We start from the raw sequence: 12,439 nt of genomic DNA, 5'->3' as shown, positions 1-12,439 counted from the left end.
GGAAGGTATCCGGATCTTCAGTAGTCAGTCCATGGAAGTGAGGTAAGGCGGAGGGGCTAATGTTCTTCATTTTCATCTCTCCATTGGTCTCTCGAATGGGGAAGGCACCTTCTATTCTCTGATCTTCTCTTCTATTGTCAGCCATAGCTTCAGATGGAGTGGTCTCTAACTCTTCTTCTACTATAGGATCTTCGTATATCTCGGGATGTTCACCTATAGGTTCTTCTGGATCACTGTCACCAAAGAAGAGAGAAGGGTGACTCAGTGATGTGGTGGGGGTGTTGGGTAGGAATTTGCCTGATTTATCTCGGTTTTTACGAGGCATGAAATGGAAAAGACTTTCTTTCTTGATTGCTTTTACTTTTTCTTTGGTACCTGCAAAACTGAAACAGATTGATCTACAACTAACTATAAAAGATGCAGAATTAAACTGAAAGCAGGAAAGAACTAATCTACTTTGCTCAAATGAAATTGTAGGAATGGAAATGCTAGTCTACGCTTGCAGAAATGAAACACTAGTCTACGCTTGCAGAAATGAAACACTAATCTACGCTTGCAGAAATGAAACACTAATATACGCTTGCAGAAATGAAATGCTAGTCTATGAAAGCAGGAAATGCTAATCTATGAAAGCAGGAAATGCTAATCTATGAAAGCAGGAAATGTCTATGCTACTTTTGCAGAATGGAAATGAAGTAAACTACTTAGCAGAAGGCAAGAGTAAGAAAATAGAAGAAAAGCAACAATTACTAATACTCTGACGCTTCCCCGGCAACGGCGCCAAAAAGATGGTGGGCTCCAGTATTGTAGCAATAATGCTACAACTCCTGGAGCTTCCTATCTCTAATTTTATCAACCCGGTAGTTCGTACAAACTTGGAAGCGACGGTGCTGTATGCACAAGTACTAGCTCTTGTCGCAGCTGTCACCTGGTCAGCTGGCACAAGTCCGCTAGGGCTCAAGCCAACTTCTATATGCTCTCAGAAGAAGCTTTCTAAATGATGGACGAAGGCTATCTCAAGGGGAATTGATCTACTTTGCAAAAATGAACTAAAAGCCAACCAAAGCATGGAAACCCTAGTAAACCCTAATCTGACTAGTTTAACCTCTATGATGCAATAGTGAGAGTGCAAATGTCTAAAAATGATGCCATTACTTCTAATGATGTGAAATGCATGAACTCAAACTACTTCCATGAAAAAGAACATTGTTTTTGTATTTTTGCTTAAGTGGTTGGAGTGATTATGGTTTTGTTTCTTATTACGGTTTGGCTGTGCAGAGGTGGTGCGAAGGAAGAGAAAGCTTGGGAAAGGTCAGGGGGGCTAGGAGAGGCCCCAGAGGGTCCCTAGCATCAGTCCACAGAAGTCTACAACGTTCAGGTGCTCGGCAACCAAGTTTGCAGGCTTCTACAGGATGTCTGCAGGGGATCCTACAGGAAACTAAGGAATTCTACAGGAAATCTGCTAACTTCTACAGGATGTTCTACCGTGGGAGTTTTGGGTGATGGTGAGGTGATGGAGCGGTATGGGTGGATAGGTAAGGTGGAGATGGAGCTTGTGATGGCTCAGGGGCAGAGAAATAAGATGGAGAGAGAGTGCACGAAGTTGGTTGGTGAATAGAAGGATGGAAACAACGAAAGGTCAAAAAGATGGAGCTACGTGGGCAATGGAAGAGTTGGAAGGTGAACCTGCTGAATAGAGGTCGAGTAGGTGGCTTTAGGCGTGGTTAAGAAGAAGAAGAAGGAAATGGAATGATATTGAGCAGTGTAAATAAAACAAATTACTTATGTCTTGCACCAAAAACGAGAATCCATTAACTTCTGCTACCTGTGCTATTAAACCAATGAACAACGATGTAAATCATGAAGAAAAGACGTGCATGGAATTGTAATGAAGAAGTATGGCTCAAGAGCAAAATGCATGGAAGGATCCACGATTAAAACGACTGTGTTGCAGCTTGCATAAAAGTGGAAAAAGACTGCGTTTTTTTTGGTGGTTGGTATAGACTACAACCCAATCCCTAAACAGAGATGGCAGTGAAGGCCCTAACAACCTTTTCTTGGAGCTCCAATGAATTACAAACCTCCTATTCTAATCTAAGCAACTGAAAGTGATTTAAGCATAAGCTAATCCTACTCAATCTTATTAAAGAAATCAAATCAGCAGACTGTGTTCTTGAATTGCATATCAAACAGGGAAACAAAGTGCTGGAAAGAAAGGCAAATAACACTACAAGAATAGGAGATCTATTGCTCTCAGGTTGGGCCCTAACCTGAGAGCTATAGCTCCCTTAAAAGCTCAGAATTAGATCCAAATCTGCTTGCTTTTATTCATAATCAAAAGTCTAATGTCATGCCAAAACTGGCTTACAAAAACAAACATCGAGCTGTGCTCACAAATTACAATATCAGTCCAAAAGTTCAAAAAGCCCCTAACAAAGGCTACGGCCTTCATATTTATACAAAATGAAGATCAAGCTGGCTTCCTCCATTCGTGGAGCTTGGCTGTCCAACTGAAAGTCAAACTGCTATAAAAATGCTGATCCTGTAGAACGTGTTGGCTGCCTTTAAGCTCGGTGGGGAGAGCTGTTGGAGCTCGGAGTTAAGGTGAAAATCACGAGGAAGGTCATCAAGACCGTGGAAAACCTCCCTATGAACCCGCAATGTCGCCTTTGTTGTCTCCTTGTCTCCTTTTGCATGGTCTTTTGCTCTCTTTAATGCCAAAAACCTGAAATCATCATGTATTAGCCACATAGATATAACGTCTGCCCTTCTTCCTACAAACAACACGAATATACTAAGAAATGAATGCATAAGTGATAAAAGATGAATGGTTGAGCAAGGTAAGTAGGCCAATATGAGCCCAAATTGTACCAAAAATTGGGGCTCATCAGGTAGCAATGAAGAATCCATGAATTAGGATTTTGCTTCATTAATGCAACAAGAATTTCAAATGTCCTTGCTTGTTGAACTTACCTATTTTCTTAGTCTACAAGTTCAACAAACTAAAGATGGTATTTTTCTTTCACAAACCAAATATCTCAAGAAAATATTGAAAAAATAAGGAATGGAAGATTCTAAACCTGTATGTACTCCAATGGTAATAGTATGCAGTCTCAGCTCAAATGATGAATCAGCAAAAATACATCAACCAACTTACAGATCCATGATTGGCAGTCTACTTTATCTAACAGGTACCCGACTTGAAATCATGCATGCAGTAGGAATAGTTCGAAGATTCCAAGAAAATCCAAAGCAATTAAACCTTCAGGTAGTCAAAAGAATTTTCAAATATCTTCAAGGAACTCAGGACTTTGGACTATGGTATCCTAGAGAAGCAGATCTTACTCTTCATGCATATAGAGATGCAGATTGGGAAGGAAGCATTGAAGATAGAAAAAGCACTAGTGGTGGTGCATTCTCTATGGGTTCCAGGCTAGTGTCTTGGTTCAGCAAGAAATAAAGCTCAATTACTTTATCTACAATTGAAGCATAATATGTGGCTGTTGCATCTTGCTGCACAAAACTACTTTGGATGATGCAAACGTTTCAAGACATTCAGATCACATGTACTCCACCCATCTCCATTCTATGTGATAATACAAGTGCCATCAGTATTTCAAAAAATCCAGTGATGCACTCCAAGACCAAGCACATACCCATTAAGTACCATTTTCCACGAGAAGAAGTGCTTGAACAAAAGGTCAAATTGGAGTATGTTGCCTCCAAAGAATAGGTTGTTGATATATTCACCAAACCACTGCGCAGAGAAACATTTGAATATCTCAGACAAAATCTAGGAGTAGTTGCTACATCATCTTGTTGTTAAATCCACTTTTCAGAGGTATTATACACAGGTTTCATGAAGCATAGTCGTGTATACACGCGGGTTTGTGTGGCTAAAGAAGCATATATGTTTTTCTAATAGGAAAAATAGTGGGTCAAACCCTGATATGGGTGCTTTGTCTGATGTTGATGATTACAGTCTAATGATATGCTTTATTCATTATTTTTTATATGGCTGACAAAGATGCCTTGATCAATGACTTGTTAACAATGCATAGGTAGTACAGGTTCAGGGGGGACATTAGCCTTCACACACATGCTACATTGTTGGCATTATGGTTGCTGAGTCCAGCTATGGCTTCAAATATTTATAACATTTGTTGCTTAAGTCATGTAAAAGTCTAGGGTGTGATATGACTTCTCATACATTTGAATGAGTCCTATTGGACAAATGATGTAATTTGTATCCCCACTTTGCATGTGATGAATAATGTAATATTTATTGTATTTCTGTCATGTATAAACAATTGGTATATCCCCACTTGATTGGGAGATTGATGTATGTATGAGTCATTGGTGATAGGAAGGTAAAACTCACATAGTTGAGTTATAGAGTCATGTTATTCTTTTAGAAAATATTTTTGTAGACATTGCAAGTGCTCAGGGGGAGCATGAATGGTTAGAGCATCACAACATGTACATTGATATCAGAACATGCACAAAGAGGGAGTTTACTCAAAGAATTGAACATGTTCCTTGGGGGGCATGATCATATTCAGTTGTTAAGATATGAAGAATATCCTAGTTTTCCCTTTGTCATTGATATCAAAGGGGGAGATAATTTTGGTGTTGCTTGTTATCTCTAATAGGTCCTAAAACTTGCAGTAATCAACACCATCATGGTTGCCATCAAGTCCAAAGGGAGCGATTCATGTAATTATGATACATGTGTTGTACTTGATGGAAACCCACTTGTAGTAGAATAACTCACTTGTATATGGTAACTAGATGAATCTACGTAACTAAATGAATCTACAAGAGAGATATCAGAAGTGATAGAATGCATGGCAGTTGTGTTTACAGATGTGACAAAATGCGAAGCAGATCAAAGGAATCAATTTAGAAGTAATGTATAATGACAAATCTCATTATAACAGGTCTATTCAAAGGTAACAAAGTCATGGTACAAAAGAATAGGATGAAGGAACAAAGGACTACATATCAAAATCAAGAAGTTGAAGAAAAAGGGCATTTTCAGGTACGTTAAGTTGTATACGCAGGTTCACTGTATAAAAAGAGCATGTACACCTAGGTTCACTGTACAAAAAGGGTGTCTACGTACACACACACTTTCATAGAATAAAAAAAGCATATGGGATGAGAAATTAAGGAAATTAAGTTGAAAGAATACCTTGGGTCAATACCATGGTATTAGCCCACAATATTGAGTGGAGTAATGGTTATTTGATCATGTCTAAGAATACCATAGGTCCTAAGTGGTTTTGGTCCAAGCTATTGACAAAGGGCCTAAAACTATATAAGGAGGAGAAGATAATAAGGCCATGTGTGCAAGTGCATGGCTTTCTAAGGAATATTTCTATATAAAGTATATTTTATGTTGCAAGGGCTATGTTTGTGATTTGATCTAAAATACTTTATGCACCTTGAATTCAATGTTGGATCAGGATCATGAGACCTGAAGTGACTTATTATTGGATGATTTGATATTGGTTGGGCTCGATCTAATTGTGTACACCTGTTTTATTCTTTAAATGTCGTGATCTATGTTTGTTTGAAGTTCAGAAGTGCAATAAAGCTATGAGTTGATATTTGTGGATATGTATGCTGGCTCGTCTCTTCAAAAGCACATGTGCATGCAGGTTATCCTCTTCAAAATAGTGTGTACAAAAGAAGATCTTCTTTTTCAGATCTGACTAATCTATCTGATCAAATTCTATTGTTTTACTGTTTTCTGTCAATGAAGTCCTCTTAGATCTGAATGTAAAAAAGAATGCATAAGAAGGCGGGTATTTGATTGATGGATTGTATAAGTGAGAAGAAGTGATCTCTATCGCTACCTATGTAAATCTCTATAAGTTGATAGTAGATATTCAGTATATCGCTGGTTGGTACATACTTGATTCAAAAGTTTATGTTTGTAGTATTTTTGAAGGTATACGCAGGTTTGATTAATGGAAGTAGCATATACACGCAACTTGGGTTCAACCAAGTAGCATATACACTATGACGCATGGTTTTTGGGGTTACAATTGGTTCTAAATGATGATGCAGGTTTCTGGGTTCACCATCGTGTTCTAGTGTTACTAATCAGATTGTTCAGATTAACTAAATGTTGGTTGATGCAGTTTAATTTTAAAAGATTTTTATGGGTCCAGTATGAAAATTGGATGAAACGTGGCCTTCAGATTATGGTGTAGTGATCCAGGGGTATCCAGTCTAAAAAATCATGAAACGTGGTCCCTAGAGGAAGAAAGGAGGTCGTAGCCTTCTGTAGGTCGGTGCCTATGTACTAGTAAACCAATTGGCTTATACAAGAGCTAGGGGGTTGCAGTTCCCTTCCAATAAAAGCTCGAAAACAAGAAAGGTTGTAGCCTTCTGCAGGTTGGTGCCTACGTACTGGTATGACTCTACACTAGTACAAGATTGTAAGCAGATTTTATTATTATTAAAAGAAGACAGAGATGAGAACAACAGGTGGTTTTCACCCACATTGGGTATCCACCTTAAATCTTGGTGTTCATGTGTGTTCCTTATGTGTGATGCTTTATTCTGCTTTTACTGCAGTGTCTAATAAGTTACTAATGTAGTGGTTTAAGATCAACACGTTATAAATTATCTAAATCACAAGTTCTCTAGATATACGTTGGTTTTTCTAATCACAGTTTCGTATACACGGTAGTTCACTTCAATGAAGTACCGTGTATAAATATGTTTGGGAAATAAAATTATTGATCTGATAATACTGATTCACCCCCCTTTCAATATTGTTTCCAACAAAAATAGAGGATGCTGAATGGATTAATATACTAAAAAACACATTTTACTTATCAATCCAAAGTTTACTTATGCAATATCATTTCCATTGTGGTACAAGTTTCTGATTTAGAGGAAATAACATGGTGTAAATCGTAAGGTATCACATATGTTGAAACATTAGCTAAAGAGAATTATCGCATTGATGCAAAATTCTTATCCATAGCCAGATCACACTTAAGAATCAACCTAAACATGAACTGTAAGTTATCGTGACAATTTCCTTCTATAACATGAATCAATGTCTTCTTTTAGTTATATATCTATAAGCTATAATCACGATTTCCTTCTATAACTTGAATCAATGTCTTCTTTCTGTTTTATATCTGTCATATTTTCCACTCGATGAGTTTAGCTATATGCTTCAATGCAATACTCATTGAGTTTTGTGTTTGGTTGGAATTATTTTGTTTTGCATCTATTTTTTAGGCCTTCTTTAGGCTCTTCCCAAATGATAGCCTCACGCAACTTTTGTGGATGTTAATGTCAATGCAGGAGTATTGTCTTTTATAGTGATGAACGATTTTGTAGGCATATTATACCCCTACCCAATAGGAAAATTTTGGGAATTAACAGGTTTGTAGAATGCGTCTCAGTGAATAACACCACCAAAATCATGACAAGTGATATAAGGTATCTCGGGATTTCCTTAAGAGCTTGGTTTCTCGTTCTATCCTAGCTTTCGTTCTTGGCCATTCAATTTTACATGGTGAATGACAACTACTAACATTACCACAAATAAATAAGATTTCTCTCTGGCAATTCATTTTCAAAGACTACAATTTACAGTTGTAGTGAATCATGCCCAATTTTTAAGGCCCTCCTACACCGTTAGAATTTTTTTTTTTTCTAAATCTAGGCACCCCTCAATCTTGTAGCACAAGGTTCAATTTCCTAGTTGAATTTCACGCTATAATCTTGGCCATATCTTTCCAACCGATGTATTGGGCACCTTCTGTTAGAGTTTTAAACGTGTTTCAGCCTTGCCATAGTGTGCACTCCCATTAGAGTTCCAAATGAGTTTCAGGTTGACCTTCCTAGAACAATGGCTTTCTTTTCTCAAGACCATGGTTGATGATTTATGAAATTCTATATGTTTCATTGTTCTAAATTTGTTTATACTTGTATCTTTTTAGTAGTACGACTTAGTTTAAACGTTAAAATATACAATAGTTAGAGTTTTTTTATAAGAATTAAATTTGAAACTAAAACGTGACTAAATTTCACACCAATCAACTTATTGACATTTTTGTAAGTTTCACATATTATTTATAAGTTTCTTTAACTTTATATATTGCCTATAGACATCCTTGGCCTATATACGTATGTACATTTAAAACCAATTTTCGATGAGTTGTCCATAGTCAAATTACCCCTGCATCTTTTAAATGATAGATTAATGGAAAATTGAGTTTATCGATTATGCCATTAATTGCAAAATGCTTTTTAAATCAATGCATATATATATCAATTTTCAAGGACTCATGTAACTCAGATAATTCTTTAAAAGGTGCTAGCTCAATGGAAGAGAATTTTCCTTATAAGTAGATTGGTGGTTCGATTTCACTATTCCCTAATAAGAATTAACCAATGATATTGTGGCTAATTTTTAACTAAATATTTTTTATAATGATTTATTTCAATGGTGAGATTTTTCTAGATTCATTGTTTTATATTCTCTAAAGAGATAAAGGTGATATTGTATTGTCATTAAATATAATTTTTTATTCTCTAGATAGACAATAGCTATGATTAAAGGCACAATGTCTCTATAAAGACAATATGTCTTTAATCCCAATTACTGTATTTCAAGAGACAAAAATCAAGAGGGGGGTTTTAAGACAATTTTTTGCTAAATTGTCTTAAATTGAGACAAAAAAAAGTTGTGTATTGTCTTAAATAATATCTTTAAGAGGGTGTCTCAAATTATTGTCCTTAGAGATACAATTTTTTAAGACAATAATTTGAGACACCCTCCTAAAGACGATAGTTAAGACAATACACAACTTTTGTTTTGTCTCAATTTAAGAGAATTTAGCCAAAAATTATCTCAAATATTGTCTTAAAATCCCCCTCTATGTTGTATTGATTCATCAAAGGGTTCCAATACCAATTGTGAATGTAATGAAATATAAGATGTCGGTTAATCAGAGAGCCGACCCACTCATGTAGGGTTTCAAGTGGCTACCATTTACTTTGCCTCAGAAGGGTTCTCCATTTAGTTTGACCAGCTAGACCGCGCCTCTGTCTGTGACCTCCTTTACCACATATGGTCCCATCCAGTGCATTTTGGATTTTCCCGAAAATTTTTCAAACTTACTGTCATACAGTATTACTAAGTCACTTACCTTGAAGGTGCGCAACTTGATATGGCAGTCGTGCTAGGCCTTTTCATGCTGCTTTTCTACCTACCGATGAAAGTCAGCCAGAAACAGTTCTTCCTCGAGTTCTTCTAATTATGTGAGCCTTTTGTCCAGAGCTTAGCGGTCCGTCATGCTTATGAGCACTGCTATTCGAAAACTAGGTACGATGTATTCCATTGGCATGATAACTTGCATGCCATATACTAACCAGAATGGTGTCTGTCCCGTCAATTTCTTGCGTGTTGTCCTGTATGCCCATAAGACGGCAGGTATGCGCAGGTCCCAGTCGTTTCACTACACGTTACATACTTTTGTTAGCGTAGTCTCCAGTATTATATTGAATGCTATTACTGTCCCATTGGCCCGTGGGTGGTGTGGTGTAATTTTTTGATGATACACCTAGAACTCTTTTGTGAGCTTGCTGATGGTTTCACTCAGGAAATCTCCTCCGCAATCACTCATTAATATTTTCAGACAGCCAAATCATGTCAACACGTTTTCAAACAAAAACTTCGCAGCCGTAGCAGGCGTGCAATCCTTGATCGGCTATGCTTCACCCATCATGTCAGCTACTCCGTCGCGGTGATGATGTTGTGTGCACCCGTCTTTCCTTGAGGTTTGATTAGACCCACAAAGTCAATTGCCAATTTTTCAAACAGCTGCAGTGTCGCTTGGGGATTTAGTGGCATCTCGTCCCTTCGTGATGGGTTTCTAGTCCTTTGACATATATTGCAAGCCTTACAGTGAGCCTTCGAATCCTGGTGTAGGGTTGGCCACCATAACCTTGCGCGGAGAATCTTCTGTGTGGTCGCGTATCCTACATAGTGTCCTCCTCCAGTGATCCCATGTGCTTCCATGAGGATCTAACGTCATTCAAATTTAGGTATGTATCTTTGCAATATCTCATCATTGTTGATCTTGTAGAGGTGCCCCGCGATGAAAAAAAAGTCTATCGCACGCACCACCAATTCCTTCTTTTGTTGGATTGAGTATTCCTTTGGTGCAGTCCCTATTGTTTGAAAATGAATTATATCTTTGAAATTTCCGTCCGTGATGCGCACTCACAGAGTTGTGCATCAGGTAGTCCCTCCTCCAAATTTGTTGTTTCCTCGCCCGTCTCAATTCATGACAAGTGGTCAGGTCCTGTGTTTAAGTGTCTTAGCTTGACTATGACTTCAAAATCATATTCTTGAAATACTAAAAGCCATCTGCATATTCGCCCCCTAACATAGGTTTATTCATTGGCTATTTCAACACAAAATGGTTGGTATACATCTTGAAATGTCCTCCAAGTAAATAGTGTCGGTATTTTTGGAGCGCATACACCATTGCCAACACCTCGTGCTCCGTGGTAGAGTAGTTCTTTTCTGCTTTGGACAATCTTCAACTCGCAAACATGATCGAGTGATCCATACCCTCCACGCCCTCCTGTGTGAGTATGGCTCCCAATGTGATACACGATGCGTCCACATGTACATGAAATTCCACATCCCATTTTGGGAAGACCAGGGTTGGAGCAGAGGCTAGTTTCCCCTTCAAGACATCGAAACTCTTCATGCAATCATCATTCCAGCAATATGCAACATCTTTTTTTAATAGCTTTTCCATCGGCATAGTTATTTGGGCATAAATCTTGATGAACTTCCTATAGTATCCAATGTGTCCCAAGGTAGCATGCGGTTTTTTAACACTTTGTGGTGCTTCCAAATTTAGGATAATGACAATCATTGCAAGTTCCACCATCAGACCTTCTTTACAAACTACATGTCCCAGTAGGTTTCCAAAGGGAATGAGGAATGCACACTTCTTAAGGTTTAGCGCAATATGGTGTTGGTTGCAAGTATCTAACATCAAGCATAAGCTTGCTACATGATGCTTAACTAATCCAAAGACACTCCAATCATCCAGATAGACCTCCAAAAACTTGTGGATGTATTCTTTGAATGCTGCTACCATGATGTGCGAAAATATAGCTGGCACATTCTTCAGTCCAAATGACATAACGGTGTATTGAAAGCATCCCCATTCTGGTGCAAAGGTCATTTTTCTCCTATCTTCTGGCACGATCTTGATCTGATGGTACCCTGAGAACCCATCCGTGAATGAGTATGCTTCCTGACTGCCAACATTCTCCTGTACTTCATCTGCGAATGGTGCTAGGAATGGATTGTGTACACAGGCGTCGTTCAGCTTCTTAATGTCTACGCATATTCTTATTCCCCCCTTCTATTTTTTCTCCTATACTAGCATAGGACTCACCCAGTCAGATTCTTCCAATGGTTCATTAATTCCAACTGTAAGCATCTTATCTAATTCATCACGGACCTTTTCTTTGTACTTTGGATTCAAGTGGCAAAGCTGCTGCCTAACTGGTTTCATGTCATGTTTAAGGGTGATCTTCATCATCCCTAAATCACCAACGATCCCTTTTAAGTCTATAATTTTTGTCAGGAACAAGTCTTGGTATTCGCAGAGTAACTCAGTGGCCTTATCGACCGTGGCATTGTCCCAATAGTCCCAAAGCACTGTGTACTTTGGCTCTGCCTCCATTCCAATGTTGACCTACTTCGTTTTTAGCAAAGTGGTGATGTCGAGGTCTTCAAGTGATGGTCTGCGAATCTTGTGAGAGCCTTCTATTTATGAAATGTTAATGTTTCATGGGTCCTCATCATCTTCTTCAACATTTACGTTATAACAGTCTAGTGTGCTACTTACCGGTGTCACCCATTCTGGCTGAAGTACTCCCATTGGCTCCTGTGGTATTTTGAAGATGGCGCTTTTACTGCTTGTAGCACATCGTCAACAATATCCAACCAATGATCTTCAAATGTGAATGTTATCAAAAATCCCTCCCGTAATACATCACATTCACTCGTACCATGGCAAAGCTCCATCTCAGTATACCAATTCATGGGTATGACATCCACGGTATGGTAGAATAAATGTACCCATCCAGGCTATGGCTCTTCCCCGTAGATCTTGGCCCATTTCGCGAGGTGCATGCGTGGATCATCTCGTCCTTCATATTTGTATGCTAGCCATATTTGTGGTTTCCCAAATGATAGGTGCATCATCGTTCAACATCTGCGCTAGTCCTCAAAATTTCCTTGATGCATACTCCACCATCATGCGGGTATTGCGTGCAGCGCACATTTTAGAGCTTTGTATCACTGTTGTTCTGGTACTACACTTTCAATTTTGCTCAAAAATTCATCCACCGCTATTAATCTATCATATGT

This window comes from Pinus tabuliformis, chromosome X, assembly GCF_031772625.1.
Source record: "Pinus tabuliformis cultivar Carrire ecotype Pingquan chromosome X, CPIR1, whole genome shotgun sequence".
NCBI classification, from domain to species: Eukaryota; Viridiplantae; Streptophyta; class Pinopsida; order Pinales; family Pinaceae; genus Pinus; species Pinus tabuliformis.
This window is presented reverse-complemented; position numbering follows the sequence as displayed.